Source organism: Spermophilus citellus (assembly GCF_964194105.1).
Source record: "Spermophilus citellus genome assembly, chromosome: 17".
Taxonomy (NCBI): Eukaryota; Metazoa; Chordata; class Mammalia; order Rodentia; family Sciuridae; genus Spermophilus; species Spermophilus citellus.
Window position 1 is genome coordinate 49369419 of NC_138199.1, and position 27948 is coordinate 49397366.

At 54.3% G+C, this 27948-nt stretch overlaps 1 long non-coding RNA gene across 3 annotated transcripts in view; it reads right to left on the reverse strand.

Moving 5' to 3' along the window:
• Window positions 1–27948, reverse strand: part of LOC308635782 — a 57743-nt gene that overhangs the window by 9349 nt on the left and 20446 nt on the right. The window contains exons 3-4 of one of the 3 annotated variants that reach the window (XR_014019264.1): window positions 26343–26483; window positions 10095–10553 (exon numbers count right to left, since the gene is read on the reverse strand). The exons of 1 other annotated variant lie outside the window; for it this stretch is intronic. This is a non-coding gene — a long non-coding RNA (uncharacterized lncRNA). Of the gene's footprint in view, window positions 1–10094; window positions 10554–26167; window positions 26484–27948 lie in introns of those variants that run through there. One more of the 3 variants, XR_014019265.1, reaches the window with a different exon arrangement.

Sequence of the window (27948 nt, forward strand, 5' to 3'; positions counted from 1 at the left end):
GATATCAACCTCATCATCCCCTCTGTATACATCTGGGTGATTTTGAGCAAATTACTTCATGAGCCCCAGTTTCCTCAAGGAGAAAATGGAGAGAATAATAGGACCTGTCTCATAAGGCTTTTTAAAGGATCAAACATGTCATCTGTTAAAATGCCTGATATCGCTGCATGTGGCCATGTTCATCTGTCATTCTAGCCACTTGGAAGCTGAGGCAGGAGAAGCAAAAGTCTGAGGCCAACCTTGGCAACCTCATGAGACCCTATCTCAAAATAAAAATGAAGAGGGTTGGAGGTGTAGCTCAGTGGTAAAGCGCCCAGAGTTCAATCTTCTCTACCAAGAATGGATGGATGGATGGATGGATGGATGGATGGATGGATGGATGGGTGGATGGATGGATGGATGGATGGGTGGATGGATGGATGGATGGATGGGTGGATGGATGGATGGATGGATGGGAGAGAAGGGCCCTATTCTAACAGCAGCTAGGACCCAGCTGGCAGAAGCACTGCAGCATCAATGGGAAGTGGGCCAGCCTGGGGCTGCTGCCGGGTGCCCCAGCCTTGGTACCTGCCCTGACTTCTGGAAACAACCCAGTTAATACTATAGCTTCTTGGAATTTGGAGCTCCTTTGTGGGCAAACCATGGACGGTAGTCAGAGGTGGAACAGGTCTGTTGGGCACAGACCCCTCACCTGAAAGCCAGAAAGGGACCATCTGGAGGCAGACTGAGGGGCATTCATCCTTGGTGACCTCAGTGGAACTCTGGTAACTGCTGTGTCGCAGTTTCCCCTTTGGCAAAATGAGAATATCCCACTTGCCTGCAGGCTGGTGCCCAATAGGTGTCTATTTTCCCTCTTCTGTCTGTCCAGCAACTGTCTTCTTAGTAAGGACACAAGATATCTGCAAGCTCCATGCCTTTGGGGGAACAAGGACAGGCCTCCCTCAGGAGAAGAGCAGATGTTCACCTCCAGCTGTTTGCTGGTAATCAGTCCTGGGAGAGAGCTGTGGGGCTTCCCCCTGGGTTTCTGCCTGAGACTGGCTGAAAGTGGCCTGGGCCTGGAGCAGAGGCTACAGGATGGGAGGGGTGCAGGACAGGAGGCTTCCTCGGAGGGCCACACAGGAGCCTTGCTTGCCCCTTTGGATGGGAGTCCTCACCCACGGGCTAGTGTAGACCAGTGGGAATGCAGCCAAACCAGACTCCCTTCCTCCTCCCTCGCCCCTCGGGGGCCTTCCAGTCTTCTGTTTTCTAATAATGTAATTTCCCTCCAAGTGTCACGCTAATGTCCAGGAACGACCAGTTTCCCTGATTATTTGGAAAACCTCTTCCCCCCCCTTGTCCTGTTCTGCCTTCCCTCACCGACACCTCTCCCCTAGGAGGGTCTCCAGGCCCTAGAAGAAGACAGGTGGCTGTGTTCTTCCTTGTTCCCCTGCTGGGAATCACCTCTTCCCGCTTCCATCAAAGATACGGAGTCATGACTGGTGCTGGACTTGGTGATACACTGAGGTGGACAGGGTCGAGGTCACAAAAACTCAGTGAGCTCTGTAGTAGGACAGATCTAGGCTGGGCCCCCTGTTCCATGATTCCCAGGGGACAAGCAACCTTAACCTCTCTGTGTCTCAGTCCCTCATAGTGAAGCAGTCAGTGAGATGGGCATGCAGTTTTGTCACAGTATCTCATGTTACTATTATGACCATCACTATGATCCCAACACTTGAGGTCACGTCTTAGGCTTTTGGGTTCTTGAGACTATGGAGTCTCAGCTCCAAAGGGCTAGAGGTCATCGGGGCAACTCACTTTCTCACCCCCTGGGCCTCCTTCTCCTCCAGCCTGGCTCCGCTGGCAGCACTGGGCCCCAGTTCTTGGCCCCTTCGTATGGACATTCTGATAACAGGGAAGGCCCGGGGTGGGTGAGTAATCTCTTCCTACTCCATCCAGCTCCGCCCACTCCCAGAGTTCTCCCTGGCTACTGCAGATGTTGACCCAGAAGAGTCCGCTGGGACTCAGGACTGAAAGGCTTCCTTACTATCCAAAGTCCTGATCTTCAGGTCCCAGGGCTGGGCAAAGTGGGCCAGGATAGGAAAGGCCACTGCCTCTTGCAGTGACTGGACCATCAGGTGGAGGCTGGAGGCCAAGGCCTGGTGGGTCTGGCTCCTCACCGGCTCACTCTGACAGGCTTCCTTCTGAAGTTGGTGCAGCAGCCAGTCTGGGCTCTGAGAAGGTGGAGGTGTGGAGATGGGGTGGCTGGGGAGATAGCAAAGAAAGATGGAGGGTAAGAGGAACATCCTCAGAGAGCTTCTGGGGAGCCCTTGGCTTGAGTAGGGAAGAGAATACTGTGTTTGGCTGTAACTCAGAATACAGTATCTTGGAAGTCTCTGAGTATCTTGGAGGTCTCTGGGTGCTCTGAATCTCAGTTCCCTTCCCCCAATAAAAAGGAATATGTTTCCCCACCTACAGGCTTCCAGGGAGAAGGCCAAGGAAGTTGGCTGGGCTCCTCCAAAGGAAAGGATGCAGATCTGTAGACTGTTTCCTGAGGGCTCCTCTGGCTGAGTGGACAGGCCTCATCTGGCCTTCCCCACCAAGGCACACCTAGATCCCTACTCCTGGGAGAAGTGGTGCTCAGTAGGTCCTATGCCAGGGTTTGGGAGGTTCCTTGAGCCAGAGAACTGGACATGGGTGGCCCAGCAGTTCCCACCCCTTGCTGGGCTCCCTAGTTCTTTTCCACAGTTTCTCTGCCCTCAGCCCAACTGGCAGGAGGTAGGGCTCATCAGCTGCCCAGGTTGGAACCCCTTTCACTGGGCTCAGGCCAGGAGAGGAGGCAAGAGAAGAAAGATCAGGCCCACAAGCCCAGCCCCCAAGTCAGGCCACCAAAGGCTGCTCCCAGATGGCATCTCAGCCAGATTGGAGGCCTCTTGGTTACAGACATTGGAAAAACTCTGGCTCTAGAGGAGGAGAGGCTGGGACTCAGGGAAAGGGAGTGTCCACAGATGAGAAGACAAGAAGGAACTCTGACAGCATCTGCGCCTCTGATGAAACACCTGGCCCAGCCCCTCTGCCTCCCCCACGGGCCCCCTTTATCCATTGGGCAGGCTCAGCTCTTCTTGTCACTAAGTGTGTCTCAGGTTCTCATAACAGGGACTTGGTTCCAAGACTTTGCCCCCCATGCCTGGCTGCCCACTGGGGACCTCCAGGAAGTAAAGCAGAAACATGTGGCTCTGCCAGAGGTGGAGCAAGTGGGCATGTCCCTGGGCACCAGGCCTGGCAAACAACCTTCTGCTGCTGCCACTGGAAGCACAGGAAACAACAACCAAACTCCCTGCACCTGGTGCCCTGAGCCCAGGGACAGCTTCTAGGTACACGAATCCCTTGGAAAAAGAACCAGGAAGGTTCCTATGGGAGAGCAGCACGCTCCCTAGGGGCAACAGGCATAGCCCCCGCCTCCTGCCCAAGGATGGAAGCAGGACCTGCCATCAATCTGCCTACCCTGGAGCCATGCCACCCAGCAACTGGGCAAACTCAGTCCCCCACCCCCATGCTAAGCCACTTCTCAGCCTGGAAGCAGGACCTGTGCATCTTACAGAGACCTCTTCTACCTGGATCCTGCTCGGTCTTTTCCTGACTTTCCCCTAAGATAGGAAGATCTCTCTCCCCTTTCAAAATCGCCCTTCCTGCCCTCCCAGCCTGCTCCACATCCCTCCTCCTGGAAGTCCACCTTGATCTCCCAATCTCCACCGGATTGGCTGCCCAGCTCCCACCCATCCCAGCCAGCGCGAGTTGCCAGCACCGACCCCCAGGTGGTGTCCGGTGGGCCCGCGCAGTGGAGAGTGGGTTATTCTTGTTGAGTTCTACTCATTAGATGTTTGCAGTTTTTCACGCGTTGGCTCCAATCAAAGTACCCGGGAGAGGTAGGCAGCGAGGGCTGAGTGCCTACGATTTTACAAAGGACACTGGGATTCAGAGAGGGGCGGAGAGTCCCAGGTGACCTAACCTACGAGTGGACTGAACCCAGGTCTCCTGACCGTCGGTGACTCGGGGATCCCCCTGAAGCAGCGCTTCTTAGTGCGGGAGGCCTCCTGGAGGAGGTGTGAGGAGGTGTGCGCATGTGCGTGCACGTGCGCTGCCGGGCTTGCAGCTGGGCAGCGGAGGAGCACAGAGCCCAGCGCAAAGGGGACCAGAGCCGTGGCCGGCGGCCCCGGGCGGCGGCGTGGGAAACGGCCGGGAGCAGCTCGGGCCCGAGCTCGGGGAGGGGGCGCCTCTCCGCTCCGCGCTCACCGCAAGGTTCCGCCCCTCGGCGGGCGCAGACAATGGGGTCGCTGTACCCGGCCGCCCCCTCCCCTCTCTCGGCGGCCCGCGCCGCCCCCTCTCCCCAAAGCTGCTTTCAATTTAAACGCCTCCAACCAGCGGGTGCTGCCCCGGGGGGCGCGACCGCAGAGCCGAGCGCCCCTGTAATTTCCGCGGGGAGCTGACCGGCTCAAACGCGGCCCCGCGGTGCCCCGACCGCAGGCCCCGAGACCGGAGACGGCGCCCAGACGGCCTTGCCCGGGTCGTGGGAGCGCCGCAGGGGCGGCCTCCTCCGCGCCCGGCCCCGCGCACCGCCTCCTCCAGGCAGGCCTCCGCCGCCAGCGCGCCGCTCCTCGGGAAGCCTCCCGCCTTTCCCTCGCCTCGCGCGGTGCCTCCCACCTGTAAAGGCCCCGCCGTTCCCACTTCGGGAGGGCGACGTGGGGAGGAGGCTGGGGGAGAGGAGGCCGGCTGTGAGTAAGTGCCCTTCTGTTGTGTATTGTGACTCCCCTCAGAAGACTGGAGGCTCCCTGAGGTCAAGGGTTGGTTCTCCTGGAACTAGGAGCGAGTGAGGGCGGGTACCGGGCAGCGCTTCCCGGGTCCCACTGGGAGCTGCCTGATGGCAGGGGTGCGGGGTCTCCCTTCAAGACACGGAGGAACCAAAGGAGTGAAATAATGTTTGTTAAGACTCGGAATCCGCAGGGCGCCGTGATGAACGCCTGTAATCCCAGCGGCTCAGGAGGCTGAGACAAGAGGATCCTGAGTTCGAAGCCAACCTCAACAAGAGCGAGGTGCTAAGCAACTTAGTGAGACCCTGCCTCTAAATAAAATACAAAATAGGGCTGGGGATGTGCCTTAGGGGTTGAGTGCCCCTGAGTTCAATCCCCAGTACAAAAAAAAAAAAAAAAAAAAAAGACTTGGAAGCTGGGTGCTCAAAGCTAGCGACAGGGTCTACCAGAGTTGCCCAGGCTGGCCTCCAACTCTCAATCCTCCAGTTTCAGCCTCCCAAATAGCTGGGATTACAAGGCATGCCATAGCACCTGGCTGATTAAGATTTTTCTCGGGGCCGGGGATGTGGCTCAGGCGGTAGCGCGCTCGCCTGGCATGCGTGCGGCCTGGGTTCCATCCTCAGCACCACATACAAACAAAGATGTTGTGTCTGCTGAGAACTGAAAAATAAAATAAAATAAAAAGTTTTAAAAAAAAGATTTTTCTCTAGTGGCAAACTAATACTACTGTTGATTAGGTAAGTCTCTGAAGATGGGGGCTCTGCAGGAAGTCATGTCCCACTGTTCCTCTCTTTTCTCCAAATCCACAAATGCTAAGGCACAGAGCTCTACCTGTCTTCCTTCCTGGGTCCCTTCCCATCCCAGGGGCCATCTGGAAAGTGAGTCTAGGGGATGAGGAATGGCCGGAGCTGGGCTCCTAAGGCTCCAGCATGAGTTGCTTCAAGAGGAGCCGTGGGTACCTACAGTGCATCAGTGAACAGGGGTTCATCTGCCTGTAGATCCCTCAGCAGGTCCAGGCAGACACAGCAGCTGGACACAGGGAAGAACTTTCTGAGCTGAGCCCCCCTCCCTCCAGGGAACTATGGAGGGAGTGTTTTCAGTTAATACATACGGGTGAGTTGTCTGAAGGGCCTGATTGTCTTGGAACACTGTCACTCTTGGCCTGTGTAGATGGGACTCTTTCAGAACTTTCTAGAATGTGAAATGTGTACTTGTTCACGAGTGGGTGCACTGAGCTGTGGGGAAGGAACTCAGCTGGGGGCCCCAGCTTGTCCTGAGTACTCTGCTCTACCTTGTCCCCTCCCCCCAAGTCCCAAACACCCCTCTCTTTGCAGCCTGGCTGTTGTGGTGAAGCTAATCAGAAGTAATTATGGGGGAAGGAGGGATCCTGAGAAGGACCCCACAGAGACCACCTCATCCGCCCTGGCCCAGCCCTGGTGGCCCTGGCCCCCAGGGCTTAGGCCTGGCTCAACTCTGCCTGGTGAGGGTAAACCTATTGGCACCCTGCCCCCACTCTTCCCCCTCCCCCTCCTAGACCCTGCCCCTGGAGCACGGGAATGGCCACACAGCTGGGTTTGCCTCTGTCTTCCACGCGGCTCTTCAATATTCATTCCATGTTTATTGGCCACATCTTCTGTGCTAGGGTCCACCCTGGGCACTGGATGCAGACTGGACTCAGGGTGGCTGTGAGGATGTGGGTCAGGGTAGGAACTGCAGGGGGAGTAGAAGGGGTCTCCTCTGGAATCACTAGCGCTGGAGAGAGAGGGCCTTACTTCCGCTGCCTGTGATGCCAGGGGAGCAGAGCACACCAGCTCCAGAGTCTTTCAGGGGTTTTGCAACTTGTGCCATTTGTCCTTGCCATGGAACCCAGTGTCATTCCTCCCACCCCCCAGTATTGACAGGTGTCAGCTGGACATTTCTGTCTCCCTGTCTGACAATCTGTCCTCCTCCAGTAGCCTCCTCCTGCCTCTTTGCTTTGGGAGCCCCCCACAATGCTGAGGCTCTCGATTGACACCTCCCTGGGGTTCAGGCCACAAGTGGAAGAGCCAATAGAGACCGTGGGGATGAGCTCTGTCCTTTCACACCTAGGAAATTGGGGCCCAAGGGGTGGGGAGAGTCTGGGTGGAAAGGGGCAGCAGAATTGGACACTGACATCTCCCGGTCGCGTGTTCTTTCTGAGGAGTCCTCCCTGATACTCTTCTGGAGGACACCGTCTGGGTCCGTTCCTCCCTCCATCACTCCACTGTGCCAGACAGTAGGGGAGCAAACAGGAGTCCCCACCATCTTGCCTTCCTGTCCAGCCCCAGCAGCCTGGACCCAGAGATCAGAGGGTGGGGTGGGAGGCACCGACCAGAGGGGTCCTAGTTGAGGGTCTCTAATTTGCTCCTGCCCCTTGATGTCCAGAGGACAACAGGCCGCCTGTGCCCAAGAGACTTCCAAGCATAAACAAAGGTCAGTGCCCCCCCATCCCTGTCCCGGAGGTGCCACGGTGGTAATTAGGCTTGGGGGTGCAGCCTGGGAGGATGGGGGTAGGGCCGCCATTATCCTGGGGAGCTGACTTGGGCAGAGGAGCTGTGTGGTCTGGGCAAATGGGTGGTTTGTAGGTGGTCTGGGGAATGAATGAGTGTTTGGAGGGAAGCTGGTGGAGACTGAGGGTGGGGAGGGAGCAGAGGGATTGCCAGGCAAAGCTGAGTCTTTCCCAGCACTGGTCTGAGTCCCTACCTGTGTTCTAGGGCCATCTCCGGGAGAGGACTGTGGCTGGGGGGGGGGGTGATCTCCAGATGCTTGTCAGGGGCTAGGACAGTGGAACACCTGGGCTGCCCCAGCCCGGTGGCTTCCCTGTGTAGCTTGGGGAAGGGAGAGGGGAGTGGGTGGATCTCTTTCCCACTCAGGGTCCCTGGCAGGCTGTGGGTGCTGGCTAAAGCACTCCTGTTCTCTGGGCCTGTTCCTCTGTTGTCCCCACTGCCAGCCCATGTGTGATCCCTCTCACTGTAGGGTCAAATTTCTTCTTGGGCTGAAAAGGTGGGAACTTTGACTCAATTCCATGGGAGCAGCAGTTCTCCCCTCGCCCCCTCCCCCCACCCAGGACTCCCACCCACTGCTCCACCAGTCAGGCTGCATAAGGCGCATTGTGTGACTTCATCTCTCTGAGTGTCCTTGGTCTTCCTACCTGTAAAATGGGGTAATACAACATTTAACTGCCAGGATTAAATAAGCCAGGGTCAGTGCTCATGCAACATGGCAGTTACAGCCATGACTAACATCCCACAAGATGCCCCTCACGTCTAGAGGGCAGATGTCTTCCCGGGAATAGATACCCGGAACCCAAGACCTGGCTGTGACCCTGGCATAGGAACCAGGACCACGGCTGGTGGGAGGCAGGGTGAGCAGGTCATGGGTAGGGGGTGCGGTTGCTGGGACTGTCCAGTGGCATCCTGCCCAGGCCCCAGGCACATTCCTCCTCCCCCGCTCTCACCACCTGCCGGATGCCACCTGTACCGCCAGCACCACTGCTGTCCTGGCCTCTACAACAAGACAGAGTGCAGAGATGACCAGACGGCACCCCTGAGGGAAGGAATGAGCTGGGGGCAGTCTGCATGGCACCTTCCTGCTGAGAGTCTGTAGCCTGGTTTCATCTATGTCCCTTGGCAGCCTAGGAATGTTCCCAGAACAGGAGCTGGGTCTCCATCCTCAGACCGGGAGATCACCCTGGGGCCAGCACCTGTTCCCCTCAGGAAGGGGTTGAGCCCTCGCCATCAGACTAGAGGATTTTTGAAGGGGGTGTTTATCTCTTGCAAGAACCTGGCCCAAGGGTACTGGACTGGGATTGGGTAGGTCAGCCTGGCACCTTCCTGGGCTCAACCCCTTGCTTAGATCCAAGATTCCCCACTGATGGGAAATTCCCAGGGGAAGCTCCAGAGAACTGGGAAACCTGGGAAATTGCCTGCTGCCCTCTGAAGTGGAGATGGCTGAGTGGGGGAGGGGGAAGCAGGTGGGGCGAGGCAGTCTCTAGTTCAGGGTCATTCCCAGATAAACTTCGCCTCCTCCCTCTTCTCCTCCAAGCCAGGCATGCTAACCCCTTCTTTCTCCTGTTCTGTTCCATGGAGCTGGAAGGGTAGGAATTGCATGGCACTCTGCAGTAGGGCACAACCCAGGGGAAGAAGGGCACCTTCCTTTTCCAGACCTGCAGGCAGGCCCGCGGAGCAGGAATGCCTCGGTGGATGGGGCATCTGATGCCAGCCCCTCCCCTGAAGTTCCCAACATCCCCTCCTCATCCCAACAGGACCACCTCTCTAGGGACAGGGTGGGCTAGGCCAGAGGTCAGAGGGTTCTTCATAGATCTTGGAAGGTATGGGTTGGAATCCCTGACAGAGAACAGAGCTTTCGACTGAGCATGGTGGCACATGCCTGTAGTCCCAGCAGTTCAGGAGGCTGAGGCAGGAGAATCACAAGGTCAAAGCCAGCCTCAGCAATTTAATTGACCTTTAGCGACTTTGCAAGACCCTGTCTCAAAATTTAAAAAAAAGAAAAAGAAAAATTCTCAAAAAAGGCTGGGGATGTAGCTTAACGGTAAAGCACCCCTGGATTCCATCCTCAGTATCCCCACCCCACAAAAAAAGAAAGAAGGAAGACATCCATTAAATGCCTACTGTCTGCCAAAAGAGGACCTACTAAGCATGCATTACCTTCCCCGGGAGCTCAGTCTAGTGACTGCAACACACCAGACAGGCTTGAGTTCAAGGCAGAATAAAATACCATGCTAGTGAAATGAAATACATTTCTGGTCAAAAAAATCTAGGTGTCCAAATGAGAAAGCCATTCTGAAGAGAAGAGCTAAATCTCCACCCTGACCATGCAAAGGGTAACTCGAATCCAATTGCGTGAGATGACTCTTGTGCCTAGAAGCCTTCTGAGTCCTCATCTGGATCTGTCCCACCCCCACTATAACATCTCCTTAAGTTCCTGAAGACACCCTGATTTACTAGAGTTTGTAAGGACATATTTATTTATGGGATTATGGGATTAATCCTCCTCCCCCACAACACCATAAGTGCCAAGAACAAGCTTCTCTGTGAGCCAAGGTGGTCGGCCATGAAAATGTACAGCAGTTTAGGGTAAGACTAGCCATAGAATGTGGCCGGGTTGAAGACGAAGTGCACGGTGGGGACCCAGGTTGCCAAGGTAAATTGGCACCAGATCAGGGCAGGCTGTAAATGCCAGGCAACATTGGGACTTTATCCTGCTGGCAATGGGGAGCCATCAAAGGTTTTTGAGCATAAGAGTGGCATGCTCTGACCTGTGTTCTAAGATGTCTTAGTGCAGTGCGGAGGAGGGAAGGGAGCATGGGGGTGTCTTCCTTGGAGCTAGGGGAACCAGTCGCTGTTGCAATAGTCTCAGGGGCTGGTGAGAAACGACTTCAACTGAATCAGGAGCAATGAATGTGGAAAGAAAAGGAAGTATCTTCAAACCACTAATGCTGCTGAAAGTTTGGGACTTGATGACCAGTGAATGGTGAGGAGAGTTGGGCTTTAAAGATGGCTTGCACGTTCCCAGGCACCCTGTCTTGGAGGTGCTGATGACTTTAAGCTGCCCGGGCTACTCAAGGTGCCAATATTCCAGGGATATGCATTATATTTGGATATGTGGGAAGACCTTTCTGATGACTGCTCTCAAGCTGCACTGTGGCCAAAGCCCATGTTCCTTAGGGTCTTCTAGAATCCCAGCTTCAGGGTGCCGTCACTGCCTCAGGGCATGAGGTTCATAGAGACCCTGGGGAGTAAGGACTGGGCATCAGGCCTCCTGTCTAAAATGCCTCATCTTGGCACTGCCTCCTGACTTGACCTCCCATTCTCATCCCTCTTGATGCTCCAGCCCCCTGGAGGCTAGATGAGATGGGGAGATCTGGGAGCTCCCAGGCTATAGCCCAATTCAGTGAGGGTTAACAAGTGCTTTGATCTCTAAAAGATTCACTTGCAGTTAGGGGGTGGAGCAGGGGTGGGGGGGTACCTCTGAACTTGAGACTGGATTAGCCCCAAGAGCTTCACCCTCCTCACCTGCCCACCAGATACCCCAGTGCACACTGCGACACCTGTTAAAACAAAAGGTGTTTTAATCCTTGCCCCCTGGACTCTTTGAACTCTTGGCAGAACAGAAAGAAAGGAGGGTCAGCGGATGGGGGCAGGGGAGACCTGAGGGTGGCAGCCACACGCAAAGGATAGAGAGGGAGACCTGGCCCCAGGACTAGGACAAGGAGTGAAGTTCCCAAAGTCAAATGCAGAGCACAGACACCGCACCTAGACCCTGGAAGGGGGAGCCAGATCTCAGGGCACCACAGAATTCCCCCTGCAGAGCCTGGAACACAGCAAAAGTCTGGGTTACCAGAGTCCCCCACTGAATAGAGATGCATTTGCCACAGCCAGCAGATACTGACAAAAAAGATAGATGTCGGAGTCCCATAGGATTTCAGGCCACACTCCGTTCTCAGCTTCCCCAACAGGGTTCCTTGGAATCCTCCTTAGGAGTTCTCATCCTATGGAGTAGCAAAAAAAATTCAGGAAAGGGGAACCTCACTGCCTACTCCAACCAGAACCTCTCCCCTAATTGATTTATATCCAAGGCATCTGCCTGAGATTCTGCTTGGGGGAGACATAGAGGTTGAGACTAAAACAGACAACGCCACAGTTTGAATTACTGGCACTGTAATTCCACCACTTTGGGAAAACTGAAAGCCCAATGGCCTTTCCTGAGTCCAGCAGCTGAGCTGACCCTCTCAGCCCTTAAAATGTGTGAGTTGAATGTTTGCATGAATTTTTGGACTCCGTCCAGCGCTCTTTAGATGGCACCTAGTGCAGAATCCCTGTGGTGGGGTTTATCATCTGCCATATCGGAAGTCCCCGTTCCTCAACTCCACGAGTTCCAGAGCAGAGAAGGGGGTGGGTGGGGGGAGGCTGCGGACAGAGGTGGGTCCTGCGCTGAGGTGGAGGCAGCCCTCTCCCTAGCCAACCGGCCCAGGCTCCACCTAGCGCCCCTCTGGGTCAGCGACCACCAGCAGCCAGAGGCTGTGGGGGTGGGGTGCAGCCAAGAAAGGGTTAATCTGGCAGCGCCTTTCATCAGCAGCTTGGCGGGCTCCCAAGGCCCACAGGCTGGGTACCTGGGCGCCTACCTCCCTCGGTGGGGCGGAGACGTGACCACAGGGCAGCCCTGCCGTCTGCATTCCTCGCGCGTGAGTGCGTGAGTGACAGCCGCGCGGCCACGCCCGCCGCACAGGGGTGGGGGCGGGCCAACCGCGATGGGGGAGGGTGGTGCCCCTCTAGATGGGGCCCTGCTTTCAGAGGGGGCCCCAGTGAGAGGAGCCGGATCAAGAAAGTTCGAGGAGCTAGGACGTTGCTGGGGATCAGAGAGGAGGCTCTGTCTCTGCACTGGGGTTAGGATTGGGGTGGAGACGTGACCAGGGCTCCCTAGAGGAACAGTGAAGACAGGGTAGGCCTAGGGCCCTGGGAATTGGTTCTGTCCCCTGTGTCCTTCCTGTGCTCCAGGTCTCCACATAAATTTCAACCCTCCCATTACACAGTGGCAGGACCGCCATCCTCAATTCCTCTGCCCTGAACTCACCAGCCCTCGCCTTTGATCTCTCTTGAGGCCTGCTGGTGCAAACAGGAAGTCGCCTTAGGCTTGAAGCAAACTCCAACAGGGTGTAAACAGGCAGGCACCCCACCTCAGGCATCCCCCTGTGGGAACAGGCTCTAAGGTGGAGGTCCTAGGGTCAAGACTTCTCTCTGGGATCCGGGGCTCTGTCTCTGAGAGAGCTGGGGAAATGCTTCCTGCTTTATTCCCAGGCCTGTGGTCCTCCCAGAAGCCCACCAGGACTGGAGAAGCACCTTCAGAGAGGCATTTGATTTCTAAAGCACCTCCAGCAAAGCAGAGATCAGTCCCACACCCAGCCCAGCACCATTTCTTTCAGATTCAAATTTCCAACCTTCCTTGTAGGAGAGGAAATCCTCCCTGAAGTCATCTTGTCCACCCAAGCCTTCTGGGAAAGGGTCAGCCTAGACAAGGGGGCTGGGCCATCCAGCCCTGAAATACACAGCTTCTGGGCTACAGAATGTAACTAGGTGGTAGAGCATTTGTCTAGCATGTACAAAGCCCTGGGTCCACCCCCAGTTCACTACCCCACTCCTCAAAACAAACAAGCAAAACAAAACAAAAATCACCAAAGAGCACAGCTTCTCCAAGGCCTGGGTGGCTCCAGTGGTCTTAGACCCACAGTGTGCCAAAGATGGACCTCCCAAGGATCTCCCAAGCAGCCCTTCCAACTGCTACTTCGAGGTCAGTTGGAAACACAAACTCAGCTATGGCTTCCAGGCTCTCTGCTTGGATTATAAAACCCTGGGTGTGCAGGCAGAGCAGAGGGAGGCAGAAGCTGAGGAAGGAGAAGGCCACGTGGAGAGAAGTGGGATGGGGGCAGCAGAAGCAGGGTTCTGTGGCTAGTTCCCTTTTCCTCCAAAAGTCCTTGCAGCATCTTTAAATCTGAGCTCCTTTAGATTTCATCTCTTGGAGGCTGCTGTAAGAACAGGTGGAAGTTTGGTCTAATATCTAGATTTTTCTGAAGGTTTTCTTTGCCTTTGGAGTCCTGCCAGGGTGACCTCCTCCTCCTTCTCCATCCTTAATTATGTCATTGATGTCTGGAGAATGGGTCTGAGGGCACCTCTTAGAGGAAGACCAGACTGCCCATCCCTGGGGTCCTGGGCTTACTCCTGACCTCCTTAGGCCTAAACTGGAGACCTGGTGAGGAGCGGAGAGGGAAGAGGGTACACCATCCAGAAGACCCTGTTTCACTGTCCCCCAACTCAGCCCTGGGGCCTATGACTCCACCTCAGTTATCCTATCTCTAAAATGGGATAATAACTCTAGCAACCACACAGTGGGTGTTCTGTAAGTTCATCTTTTAATTAGTGGTGGGTGCTGGGTGGTCGGCGCCTTGGGAGGGCAGGTCACGCTAGCTGCTGTGTTCACACCCCAAACCTGTGGTTCTCAGTGTGAATGAGATAAAGCACCAAGCCATCCTCCCCCAGCCCTACTGCTTCCCCGCCCCAAGTCAGGACATCTTTCCAACATCCCAGGCATTACCTTGGCCGGGGTGGGGGGGGGGGTGGGGGGGTGGAGGCTGAGGCTCTACAAACTGTAAAGCATCAGCTAAACTCTGGTAAGGACTGAATAAGATCAAATAAGAAATCAGAGAGCAGATCTCAGAAGAACTGGTTTCTCCTCCACCCCTCTGCCTGGCCTCTGGGGCTTATGCTTAGATAGGGTGACCAGCTATCCCAGTTTGCCCAGGACTGTCCTGACTTTAGCACTGCAAGTCCCACATCCCTGGAAACTCTTCATTCTGGGGTAAAGTGCGACAGTTGCAGACCCTATCTCAGGACAGTTTTGGAGGCTGGAGAGAGACCACAGATATCCACTTTCTTCCACTCTGCCTGGTTTTCTGTAGTATCCATGTCAATGAAAACTACTGGAGACCTGAGAAGCTCACTCAGCCTATCCCCCAAACCATGCGACATCATAACAAAGAGCGACCCACCACCCCTCACTGAAGTGTGGAACCCCTCTCCCAGGGATCCTGCCTCCACTAGGAATTCTCATTCAGTGCAAGGACTGAAGTCCTGGATCTCCCCCTGTGTGTGCATGAGAACACACACACACACACACACACACACACACACACACACATACACCCTGGGGCTCCCAGCCAACCAGGGAGAACCTTAGAGGAGACAAGCCCCAGGTTGCCATCTGGTGGTAATTCCTCAGGGAGGAGATTTACCCAGGTGACCCCTAGGTCGGGCTCCTTTAAATAGCCCTAAATTGTCTTTGACACAGGCAACCTGGGGGCACTCCTGGGGGAGGAAGACCCAAGACTTTGAAGGCCACACCCCCAATGGCACTACCTTGAAGCCACTTCTAGGGGCAGTCCTTCCAGCTGTGCAACAGCCGCCCGCAGCATTCCTGAAGGGTGGCTGCAGCAGAGGCTTTCTGGGGGAAGGAGGGCTTGCGGAAGGGGTGAAGGAAGTGGGGGGGCAGGCCCGCCTTTACTCATGCCCAGCTGTTTTCTTTTAGAAAACACCAGACCCCTGCCTCCACCACCACCAGGCACACACATACAAGTCTCCGTTGATCTTAAAACACAACCATCATTGTGCAAGACTGGAAACCAAGGTCCAAGGGAGACCTGGGTGGGGGAGCTAAGTGAGCAGTGCTCCCCAGGCCCCCACTCTGCTGTGGGTCTCTGCACACAGCCCAGGGATGAGACGGACAGGTGCCTGGGCCCTGTTGCCTGGCACCCCCTGTCTCATCCAGTCAAGAGGGTGGGTAAGCAGCCTGGCCTTGGGCCTCTCATTCAGAGCCAGGCCCCCCAGGCTGGCCAGAGAGCTGTCAAATCCCCCACTACAGAGACAAATGGAGCCGTCAGAGAAAATAGCTTCTAATGGGGAGCAGGAGCCAGGCTGGGTTGGGCTGGGGGGAGGCCTCTGCTGGCCAGATGTGAATTCTTCACTAATCACACCAAATTGGCCCAATTTGTTCACTGACATGTGGGGGGACCAGCTTCATCTTTCTCCCACTGAGCAGGCTTCTCTCCCTCCCGCATGGAAGCACTTTTGCTCAGAGATGGGGCTGGCCAGCTGACAGCAGGGGGGTGAGGCAAGATCTACACACCTTCCCTCCCTATAGACCCAGGAGCTGGCCTGGGCTTGCCTCCCCTCTGCTTTTACCAGTCCCCTAAGCTCTAACTGCAACGGTCACACCATTTAGGGACACGGAGGAGGAGGGGGAGAAAGAGAAAGGGGACGGGCATCTGCTCCCTTGGAAATGGGTGACATAGGCAAGAACTGGGGAATTGGGACATTCTCAGGAAGAGCAGGAAGGGGTCTCGAGAGAGACTAGAGGGTGTTTTAAGGCAAGACCATGTCACCTCTTAGAGGCCGCAGAGTTCCTCAGGTCCCACCAGGGCCCAACTCACAGGCTGGTGGGGGGCAAAAGAGCCTTCACCTCTCCCCTCACATCTGAACCAAACTCACTCCTTGAATGTCTGCTCCAAAAACACGTGCAAAGGCTGGGAGCATGGCGGAAGGGCTGCTGGGGCACTTGGAGAACCTTGGCGCCTTCCACCTCGCTAGGGCCTCTCCTTCTCCCATGCTGACAGAGAGGAAATGAGAGGGTGATGCTTCTTCTGGGGCTAGGGGTCCCAGGAGGTGGGCTTGGAGTGTTGGTGGGAGTCAGCCGGGGAAGAAGGCCATGTAGAGGTCCCTGGCCTCTGCGGTACTGCTCTGCCCTGTGCCAGGAAGGGAGCTCCCCCCAGGCTGGGTGTACTGGTCTGCCATCCAAGGTCCATCCTCCCCACACCCTCTCTCTCCCTGACCTCATTCCTGACACAGTCATTTGAGGTCCAAGGGTTTCAATGTGCTGGGCCTAGGGAAGACAGTATAGGAAAAAGCCCATGCAAGACCCTGACTGTGGCTCAGGGCAGTTTAGGTAGGAATTCTGGGGTTCTGTGGTCTAGAAAGAGTAGTACAGAATCCCCTGTAGCTTCCTAGAGCCCTCACTCTTGGGGAAGAAAAGAGTTTGCTGGAAAATGGTCAGAACACAGCTGTTGAGCCTTGAGGCCCAAATCAGGGACCCAGAGCCCAGGCTAAGAATAGCCCTGCTGAGGGCCCCCAATTCCTGCCTGAGGGCTGGGGAGCAGGTAAAGACCTCAGGGTGTCCAGTCTGGCTAGCTCTGGAGAACAGGAGCTCTGCCCATCCCCCCAGCCCCTTCTCCACTTATTCTTTCTCCCACCCCAGGGCCAAGCCGTTCTTGACCCCAGGAACGGCTCTTAAGAACTTTCTCAGGTCACCTTTCACCCCAAATCCCAAACTTTCCCAAGGCCCAGTCCTTTGCATTCAGTGTTATTCCCTTAGGGGGCATTCCACTCAGGAACACCCCAGGGGTGGGCAGCCCTGAGGGGGAGGGGGGCCACCAGCTCCTTGGAAGGCAGCAACCACACCTGGTGTGATAACCTGTGGGGCCAGGTGGGGCCTGCTCCTGGAGGGTGGAGCAGGACAGAGCTGGAAGCTGGGGGCTGAGGACCTGGAGAACAGAGGCAGCTGACCCTGCAGGGGAAGGCAGAGGGATCCTGGGGAAGAAAGAGAAATATGCACAATAGACTCCATTCTGCTTCATCACTAATTTGATTTCCTTCCTTCCTTCCTTCCTTCCTTTTTTTTTTCCCTGATACTGGGGATGGAAGCCAGGCCCTTGCTCATGTTATGTAAGTGTTCCCCACTGAGCTATTTCCATGACCCATTTTTTTTTTCCAAGAAAGGGTCTCACTAAATTGCCCAGGCTGGCCTCAAACCTGTGATCCTCCTCCCTCAACCTCCTGAGTAGCTGTGATTACAGGTGTGCCTGGCTTGATTTGACCTTTTTCTTTTCCCTCCAATACCCGGGATGATACCAGAGTCTCTCGCACATGCTAGGCACGTGCTGTACCAAGGAAAAGCCCACACAGAGCAGGTGGCACATGCCTGTAATCCCAGGTACCCTGAAGGCTGATTTAGGAGGATCACAAGTTTGAGGGCAACTTAGTGGGACCCTGCCTCAAAATTAAAAAATAAAATAGAATAAAAAGGGCTGGGATTTTGCTCAGTGGTAAAGCACCCCTGCGTTCAATCCCAAAATAAATATCTCCCTAAATCAAAGCCCTTAGTCCCTGCTAGTTTTCCCAGGCTGTGCAGAGCGCCCCCTCCTGGCTGGGTTATAGACCTGGATTCCAGAGAGCCAAGCACAGATAGGAGGAATGCGAGAAAGTCCCTGAATTTCTTTTTAGAAACACCTTCTACCCTCCAGTCCCCTGCACAGTTCCTAGCTGATTTGTGGACTAATCTTCCCAAACAGCTCTTTCTCAGGCCCAAAAAGTCATGCCATCATGGGTATGAATTCTCGTTCTGCTACTTCTTTGCTGTGTGACCAATACCTGTTATTACATCATCTTGAGATATTATGTAATCCCTCTGAGAATCAGTTTCCTCATCTGCAAAGTGGGAAAATCTACCTCAGATCACTGTGAGGACTGTCTGCACAGGGACACCAGAACACTGAGCTGGCTCCGGCCATACCTGCAATGGATGAATGACCAAATGGACTTGTCTTTTTTTTTTTTTTCCAGGTGTTATTTTATAGATTCTGAAGCACCATCTGGAACATGTGCCTGATTCTCCAACAGAACAGGAACTTATTTAAGCACGGCGGCACACACCTGTAATCCCAGTACTTGGGAGGCTGAAGCTGGAGGATCACAAGTTCAAAGCCAGCCTCAGCAACTTAGTGAGGCCCTAAGCAACTTAGCGAGACCTTGTCTCAAAATAAAATATAGAAAGGGGCTGGGGGTGTGGCTTAATGGTTAAGCACCTCTGGGTTCAATCCCTGGTACCAAAATAATAATAATTAATAATAATAATGGATTTAACCCCTCTATGTCTCAATGTCCTCATATATAGAATGGGGACTAATCTAAGTACTTATATCCTGGGGATTAAATGAGTTAGTCTAGGTGAAGATCAGTGAGTGGTGTTTGTTACTGAGTCCAGTGAACGTGTGTTGTCAGACTAAAGTCATTTGTACAGCCCCCAATACCCAGAGTAAGACCCTTCCTCAAACCAGCACCACACTATGGTCACATGGCTGAGGACAGCACTGCCCAGGGGCTCTCCTCTCTCCCCCAGTCCTGTGACCTCCTGCCTCAGTGATCGGAAAGCTCTTTCCTACATAAACTCTCTTGTAATACTCTTTCCAAGACTGGTTCCAGCTGTTCCTCAGAGCCCGCCTGTCACCACCCTGGCCCTGGCTGGCGACGCCACCCTCCCCTCCCACTTCTGTCTCCAGGACTGATCCTTCCAGTGTCCCTGCCCTGCTCTCAACCAGTGACTTCCCTCTTCCTCTCTTGCTGTCGCTCTGGGTGGCACCCAGGCTCCTCTCTCCAGGGTGACATGGTGGTGGCGTGCAGACTGAGCTCTCAGCAGACCTTGGCAGAGCACTGGGTGCCAGGACTAGTCTCTGCCAGTGGCTCAGGCCTCCTCCTGCTGAAACCTGCCACCTCCCAACGCCCCGCGGACACACACTCATCCCCTTCCGCAGCCGCTGGGAAGCTCCGAGCTCCAAACAACCTTACCTAGAAACCAACACTCCCTACCTCGCTCCCATCCTGGGAGGGCCCTGCCAGCGTGTCACCAGGGGTGGCACCCATCATGGTAACCTGGACTCTGACCCTTTCTGACCCTCCACCCATCTGACCTACATTTATTCTTGAGTGACCCCTGCCCCAAAAGATACAAGAAGAAAGAAGAGGGCTATTGGTGATCCGTAGGTCTCAAAGTTCTGCCTGGGGTGTCTCCCCAAGCAGGGGTCAGGCAGGGAGACGGTGCCCCAAGCAGCCCGCTCACAAATGCTCTCCTTTCAGGTTTCTGTTTTGTGGTGTCCATTGGGGTACGTGTACATTTTACTCCATGTTATCTCCAAGTGTGTTGAATATAAAGAGATATTCCAAAATATTTCTAGTTGAATTGTTTTTTTTTTTTTTCTCCGAAAGTCCTTGAATCAAACAGATAAATCAGAAAACAGGCAGTGGCTTTGGGCACCTCCTAGCACACCTCATGTGCCCTGGGGCATATCGCTGTCTTTTTTTTTTTTTTTTGCAGTACTGGGAATTGAACTCAAGGATGTTTGACCACCCAGCTATTATGCACCCCCAGCCCCCTATTTTTAGGTTTTTATTTATTTATTTATTTGGTGCTGAGCATTGAACTCAGGAGCACTTTCTCACTGAGATACATCCCCAGTCCTTTTTATTTTTTGAGTCAGGGTCTCACTACATCACTGAGGCTGCCTGTGAACTTGCCACCCTCCTACCTCAGCTTCCTGAGCACCTGGGATTAAGGGCGTGTACCTCCATTGCTAGCTTTGTTGTCTCCCTTTGAGAAGCTGGAACTGAGAAAATAGGGAAGAGATGAAGAAGGAGGTCAGGGTGGAGAAAGTGAACAGGTGGGCAAGGGGTGTTGACGAAAACTCTGGTACCTCTCCTTGGGGCCTGACCTGACCATCATTTCTTTCCCTCATCTGCTAATCTGACCTTTATCGGAGACCAAGGCCTCCAGCCCTAACTCCCAAATATGCCCGTGTATCTCACATTTTTCCATGATGGGGATAAGCATGGTTTCCCTCCTGCTTCACCCTTCCCAATTCCATCCCATCCAACCTTTGCTCCTACCCAGAGAAGAACCCTTGGCAGTTCTAATTCTGGGGAGTACCCAACATCACCTCCCACATGACAACATCCCCATCAGCTGCCTCTCTGCACCTGTTTCCTCATCTGCAAACCAGTTGGGTTCAATTTAGGACTCCAAGGACCTCTCCTGCGACAAGAATCCGAATCTCCTAATAGAAAATCTAACTCAGCTTTATTCTTCCATTCATTTGTAAACTTTGGGGGCACAGGTACTAGGGAGTTGAACTCAGGAGTGTTCTACCACTGGGTTATACTCAGACCTTATTTTTATTTATTTATTTTTTGGTGGGGGGCGGGTAACCGGGGATTGAACTCAGAGGCACTCGACCACTGAGCCACATCCCCGGCCCTATTTTGAATTTTATTTAGAGACAGGGTCTCACTGAGTTGCGTAGCACCTTGCCATTGCTGAGCCTGGCTTTGAACTTGCAATTCTCCTGTCTCAGCCTCCTAACCCACTGGGATTACAAGCATGCACCACTGCATCTGACTTATTTTTATTTAGAGGCAAGTTCTCACGAAGTTGTTCAGGCTGGCCTTGAACTTGTCATCCTCCCGCCGCAGTCTCCTGAGGAGCTGGGATTACTGGCGTGTGCCACCTCACCCTCTATCATTGCACAAATATTAGTTGAGCAATACCATGTGCCCTGCTCAGAAGTGCTGTGGCTATGAGTAAAGAAAGTGGAGTTCCTGCCCGCATAAAACTCAAGTGTGGGGATTTGTGTTATGTTGGAGTCTGCTTTTTTTTTTTTTAATTGCATGCACTCGGCAATTTGTTTTTTTTTTTTTTTTTTTTTATGGTACTGGGATTGAACTCAGGGCCTTGTAGATACTAAACAAGTGCTGTCCCACAGAGCCACATCCCCAGCTCTTACAGTCAGCAAATGTTAACTATAACAGAGCCTCAGAACACCTGGCCAGGTGACCCAGCCCTCCCCCTCTCCCTGCCATGAGTGAACACAGCATGCTCAGGAGGACACGGGACAGTTCCGTCAGTAAGGGTTCCCTGAAACCCAGGCAGCCTGGTCTGGATGCAGCCTTTGCATTTATTCCTGCACCTCTCATTCCTCAGTTTCCAGGTGAGGACAATGAACACCACTAGACCTTCCCGGTAGACTCCTCTGCTGCTGCTCTGTCATCCTACCTAGACTCCTGTCACCGGGGTTCACCTGTGCTCTCTGCTCCCACACACGTCGGCTGCACCCACGTGCCAAGCAAGAGAATGCCCGCTCAACTTGCTGTTCCTCTTGCCTGGATTGCTGAGCCCCGCATTCAAATGACTGGCTTCCTCATTTTATTCAGGCCTCTGCTCCATATCACCACTTCCAGGAGGTCCTCCGTGTAACTCTGTCCCCTTATCCTGCCCACGTTTCTTTAAAGCACTTATCAGCACCTGGCATTATATTTCAGTTTTTCTTGTTGCTTTCCTCCCTCACTCACTAGAATATCAGCTCCAAGAGGGCAGAGATCTTGTCCTATTTTTGTTGCTGTGGTTGCTGCTGTATCCTCAGTCCCTGTATCAGAATGATACCTGGCACAAAGTACATGCTCAATAAACATTCCCTTGAGCTGGGCATGGTGGCACATGCCACTATTCCCAGTGGCTTAGGAGGCTGCAGCAGGAGGATTGAGAGTTCAAAGCCAGACTCAGTAACTTAGCAAGGCCCTAAGCAACTCAGCAAGACCCTGTCTCTAAATGAAATATAAATAAGGGTTGGGTGGGTCAGTGGTTAAGCACCCTGGGTTCAATCCCTGGTACAAAAAAATCTTAGATTAATCTTGCATAAGTGAATAGTGGAGATGTGGAAAGGAGACTAGCTAAAGCTTGTGAAGAGCTTTGCACGGTCTCTGGTGCATGGTAAGCCACAGTAAATGGAAATTGTTATTAAGCACGCTCCAATGAGCTTGACTAGAAAAGACTAGAATTTCACAAGGAGAAAAGCAAAATTCAGCCAGAATTACATCTATTGCTCCATTCAATAAATATTTCTGCTGTCATGTCTGTCATCCATCTTGATTAGAAGATGACTTACTCTACTGTGTCTGCTCCAAAAATTCACCCTGCCCAGCCATTGCCAGGTCTTGATCTTCCTAGAGCAACCCTGATCCCCCTCATAGACTTGGACCACCTATGATGTGTCATTGCCATGGTCACCTGAGCCTATGAGGAGACCCTCCCCACAGCAGAGCCTGTGACACCACCAGCACTAGTAGGGGAAGTCTGTCCCCTCCCAGGGCCCTAAGCAGAGAGAGGAGGAGGAAAGAGGCTACTAGGGAGTGCCTCGGGCCAGCTCCTGTGTCGCCTGGGAAGCTTCCCCCTTGCGTCCTGTCGACCTAGCGCTCCAGGAGAGCCTGGCCACACTGCCCCACCCCAGTGGATCCCATCCTCATGTTTTCTGTCCTTTTCCTGGTACAGGCCTGGCGAAGGGCTTCTGGTGTCTCTGTGACTTGCAAGGCAGGGAGGTCACTGGTGGCCCTTTTGCTCTCCTAGAGGCCCCTGGGCCCAGGCCAAAGGCACAGTCCCTACCCAGTCTGAAGGGAGAGATAGGTCCCTGCCCTTCCTTGGTGGCCACACTATAAAGTCACCACTAACACCCTAATGTCACAAGGTGGAGTTAACAGACCTATTTACCTTGGAGAGGTCAAGGGCCTTGACCAGGGCCAGAGTACAACCCTGGTCTCTGCCACTGGGGCTGCAGGCTCACCTTTGAGGTGGGGAGAAACAAGAGCTAACCAGAAGAAGGCAAGGAGGTGTGACCTTCAGGACAGGCTTCCCAGAGAAGGAGGAAGAGGAGGGAGTAACATCTCAAAACTCAGGGCCAGGCTGAAGACAGAGGTGGTGGTGGCCACCTAGCAGAGAGGGGCAGGAGAAAGGGTTGGGATGCGACCCTGCACCCACCTCAGATTGGAAGGCAGAGCAGGGTTGGACTCCTGCCTGGGAGGGGACCCCATGCCACCAGCACTGCCGCTGTAGCCTGCTTCATGACCTGTACCTCATCCCCAGAGGCAAAACGAGGCCAGTGAGTCCTAGGACACCTCTAAACTGGAAGGAGGAGGGCAGGAAGTGGCGGAGACTCAGAGGCTAGATGTAAGGGCTCCCCGCCCCTCCGCAGACACTCAGGGCCCCAGAGGAGAGGTGTGGTCCTGGAAGCACCTGGCCAGCCAAGGGACCAGCCATGGGGCCAGCCAAGGGGCCTTGAGTCTAAGAAGACATTGCCTGCAGTAGAAATCAGGCAGCAGAGAAGCTAAAATAGAGGAGCGGGCTGGGCCCCTCGCCCAGGACTGCTGGGAGGGGGCAGGAGGCACCTGGAGCTGCCGAGTCAGGAGGAGGGCGGGTCGGAGGCCGCAGGCGGGGCTGCCTAATGGTTTTCAGAGGCTCCTGGGGGATTAGAGGTCGCTCCCAGCCCCAGGAGGCACAGGCGCAGGAAGGACAACGGATCCTGGCGCCCCACTTGCAGCTGGGCTGCCCTGGGCCGCTGGGCTGTGCAGGAGGCGACTTGGGATTTGGAGCGGGATAAGGACAGGACTCTGCACACGACAAGTGGCTTTTTGTGCTAACCCAACTCGCTGCCTGCAGACAGATGCAGGGGCTGAGCCTGTAAACCCCTGAGGGCGGATGCAGATGCAGGCCAGGTGGGGGAGGTGGCCTTAAGCTATGATCACGCTGCGCTTTCTGTAAGACCGAAATGCCAACTGCAGAGTAAAGCAGGGGCAGGGCGAGGGACACCTGGTGAAGATGGGGGGTCCCTCAGCAAGGGTTCTTCACCTGGTAGAACTCCTCTGCCTCAATGAGCTACCCCCTTTCAGCCCTCTCCCTTCATTAGTCCCCTCCCTCCACAGATCCCTCCTTCCCTGGGCTCCTGTCAATCCCTGCAAATACCAATCCCAAACTCCAAAGTGACTGCTAATGTGAGAGAGGGGCCGGCCACCTCCTGTGGCCAGGCCCAGGCCTGCCCTACCCCCATGGCATGCAGCCCCAGGCAAATGAAGCTTCTCTTAAGAGGACCCCAGTTCTTTTTAGGGAGGCAACTCAAAAGAGGGGCTGGGCCTTGAGTGCAGACTGGGTGACTTCAAAGGGCGGTAGGTGGGGTTGGCGCCTGGTCACAGGTGCCACTCAGGGCGGGCCAACCAGCCCAACCAGGTCAGGGCCTGTGGAGCACCCCGCCCTCCTGCCCAGAACATCACAACACAGGCCTGACAGCAGAGCAGCCCCACCCACTGGGGACTCCCGCAGGGTGCAAGAGGAAGACCTGGGACTCAGGATCCAGGATCCAAGACACTGAGGGCCTGCCGGGTCCTCTGTGAATTCTCCCTCCTGTGCCCAGTGCCTCCTGTCCTGCCTTGTCGCACACATGCATAAACATGGCCAGGGAGGAACAGTTGGGCTCCACGGCCTCAAAGACTACATCTCCCTTTGCCCCAAAGTGCCTCCTGCCATCATCTCTTCCTTGAATCTGTAGAGAACAAGCAGAGGGTCACCCAGTCTCTATTTTGGCTCCAACTCCCCTCTCTGTATAGAGCCCTCTGCCTCCTAACCAGGCCATGTGGTAGGTGAGCCTCCATGGCTGCACAGGGTGGTTAGGATCATGCAAGGGGCTTAGAAAAAGTCTGAGGTGTTCCCCTTCAAATAGGGAGCTAATAGCCTTAGTTTGCTTACCTGTAAAATGGGAAACAACAGATAGTACCCACCCATAAAGTTGCTGTGAAGATTAAATAAAAAAAATGATTGAGGGCTGGGGTTGGGGCTCAGTGGTAGAGCGCTCGCCTAGCACGTGCGAGGCCCTGGGTTTGATCCTCAGCACCACATAAAAATAAATAAGTAAAATAAAGGTATTGTGTCCAACTACAACCATAGTTGTAGTTATAGCTGTAAAAAATAAATATTAAAAAGAAATGATTGAATGTTCTTAGTACCTGGCATATGGTAGATGCTCAATAGGTGCCGGTGTCATTGTTACTAACATTGATATTACTCTAGTAGGGGAGACTAGACTAGAGACCCATAGGCACTATGGACGGGACGGGACCTGCAAGAACTGAGTGGGTACTGGCCTTGTATGAATCTAGCCTTTGCCCTGGCTCCTCCCCCTGCACCAGCTTCTTCACCTCCATCTCGCCCCAGGATAACCCCAAGACTCAGATTGACCCACCCATTGACTGGAGGGACTCCAGCCCCCAGTGAGAGGTAGGAATGGCTGGAGGAGGCACCTGACCCATGGCCACATAGGGCAAGGACTGAGGGAGAAAAGGGCTCTAGAGAACGATTCTCAGCAACAGGGTTTGGGAAGGCCTCTGAGATGGCTCCCAAGAACAGTGGGAATAAGCAAAGGGCAGTGGCTATGTCCTGGGCCAGGGGTGGACGGGAAACAAAGGAGCCAGCAGGGATCCTTACAGGTCTCTTTTCAGGCCCTCTCTGGCAAGGACAGGCTGGGCAGTTGTCAGGCTGGACAAGAAAAGCAAGGGCAGGAGGAGAGGGCCTCGGTTGGAGAAGAAAATGTGGGAGGGCGGACAGAACCAACAGCAAGGTCCCCAACAGGAGCCAGAAAAGGAGGCCTAAGTCAGAAAAGTGGGATCTGAAAGGCCCCAGGGCCTCTGGACAAGTCGGACTGCAGCTGGCACCGGGCCTGGCCTGAGTGGGAGGGATCGTCTTTGGACCCTGCGGGCCCTGGTCTCTGGCTACCTTCGACCTCCCTCTGTCGGTGGCAGCAAGAGCCGGATCCGCAGCATTCCTGGGAGTCCTGAGTTGCCTTCCGACTGGGCTCAGAAGAGCCCCTGGGGACGGGCAGGTCTCTCTACTGTCCCAGGGCTGGAAAAACTGGTCTTCCTGCCCACCCCCCCCCCCCCCAGCAGCCTGGAGTTCGAGGAGAGGGTGTCAGCAGGAACAGGAGGTTCCCTACATTCCACATGGGATGGGAATGGGAGGGGAGTTGGGGAGGAGAGGAGGCAAGGAAAAGCATAAAGGGTGGGAAGGGGGACAGAGACAAGTGAGCTAGAAGCTTCTCCTGCTAGCCAGGAACTTGACTGCACCGGAGGGTGGGGTATTTTTAATCAACTTCAGAAGTAGGACAGATGTGCGTCAGAATCCCTTTCCTTCCCCCGTCTGAGAAGGAAGATTCCTTTCTTGTCAGCAGGCAGACCTGAAGTTAGACATCAAGAAAGACTTCCCCAATGGGCAAAATGGGATGACTGTGAGGGAGGATTAAAGTATTCTCTATGGAGAAAAGGAGAGAGTGGCTCTCACCTGGGATGAGCTAGAAAGTACAACCTTAGGTTGTACTTAGGCCCCAGGCAGGGCTTCTTCCCCTGGGCAGGGCTGCAAGCCGGTGCTCAGGATGGGGTTCTGTCCCATTTACTTCATGGAGTCCTCCTGCTGCCCAGGTCCCTAGGGGGGAAAAAAACACCAGCTATTTCTATGAGAATATTCTTTTGGAGCAAAGAGACTTAATGTAGAAAAGAAGGAATCCTAGGAGCCAAAGGTAAGCTTCTGCCAGGTTCAGCAGTGGCACACACCTGTAATTCCAGTAGCTTGGGAGGCTGAGGCAGGAGGATCATGAGTTCAAAGCCAGCCTCAGCAAAAGCGAGTTGCTAAGCAACTCAGTGAGACCCTGTTTCTAAATAAAATACAAAATAGGGCTGGGGATGCGGCTCAGTGATCAAGTACCCCTCGGGTCATTCCCCAGCTCTTGGATCCAGCTCTTCTCAGAACATGCCCGCTATTACCTGGTTCCTTTCCTCCTCTCTGGATTGAGCTGTCCCCTGTCCCCCATTCCTTTCCTGGGGTCTTCTACTTCGCTGGCCAGAGTAGCTGCTCAGCAAGGACAGAGGAGATTATAAGAAACAGTCTAAGCTCCCGAGGCTCCATGGATCCCCTCCCCTGGAAACAAACCCCAGCCCTGCTTGGACAGAAAAAGACCAGCCGTGTGCTCAAGGTCAACTTCCAGCATTGAGGGAAATAGGCCCTGAGCTCTTGTTTCTCAAAATGTAGGCACAGATCATTCACCTGCCTCAGAATCAACTACAGACCTCATCATCCCCCACTCTAACTCTGGGCCCAGGAACCTGTATTTAGGAGTTTTCCCCATCCAAGGTCAAACATGATTCGGAGCAATTTAAGAATCCCTGCAAGGGACCAGCCCAGTGAGCCATTCCTGGGGCAGGTGGGGGGTCAGGGGAAGCTCCCTGGACAGGGACACCTCTGATCCCTTGCAAAGATTGGAGAGAAGATGTGCCTATGGGGGCTGGGGTTGTGGCTCAGAGGTAGATCACTTGCCTGCCATGCGTGAGGTCCTGGGTTCAATCCTCAGCACCACATAAAAATAAAATAAAGATATTGTGTCCACATATAACTAAAAATAAATAAATAAATATTTAAAAAAAAAAAAAAAAAAAGATGTGCCTATGGCAAGTGGCCTGAGTCATGGACATCCTTCCCATGTTTCTTTCTGTCCCTTCACCTTCATTTTCATTTGGATCTCACTTGTCTAGCATTGGCCATGAACCCTCTAAGTGCTGGGCACCATGCTACAGGTCAGTCATCTCAGAAGAGGTTTGGCTGCCTGCCTGGGGGCTAAGGATGGGCGAGAGTTGGCATGGAGCAGAATGAACATCGTGGCCCTCTAAAGTCCCTTAGGGATTCAGAGGTGTCCCTGGCCAGGCCTTTCCCTCCCAGCTTTCAGCATAGGGGTGGGGCAAGGCAACTGGCCGGGCTGGACTCTTTCCTCCCATGGCACTGCCCAGTGCAGGTGCCACAGAGCCTCCTGAAGGAGCTGAGCCTCCTGGAGGGAAAGAGGCTTCTAACCCTGTGGTCTTGTTTCCTGCTGGGACAGATGGCGGCAGCTTGGGAGTCT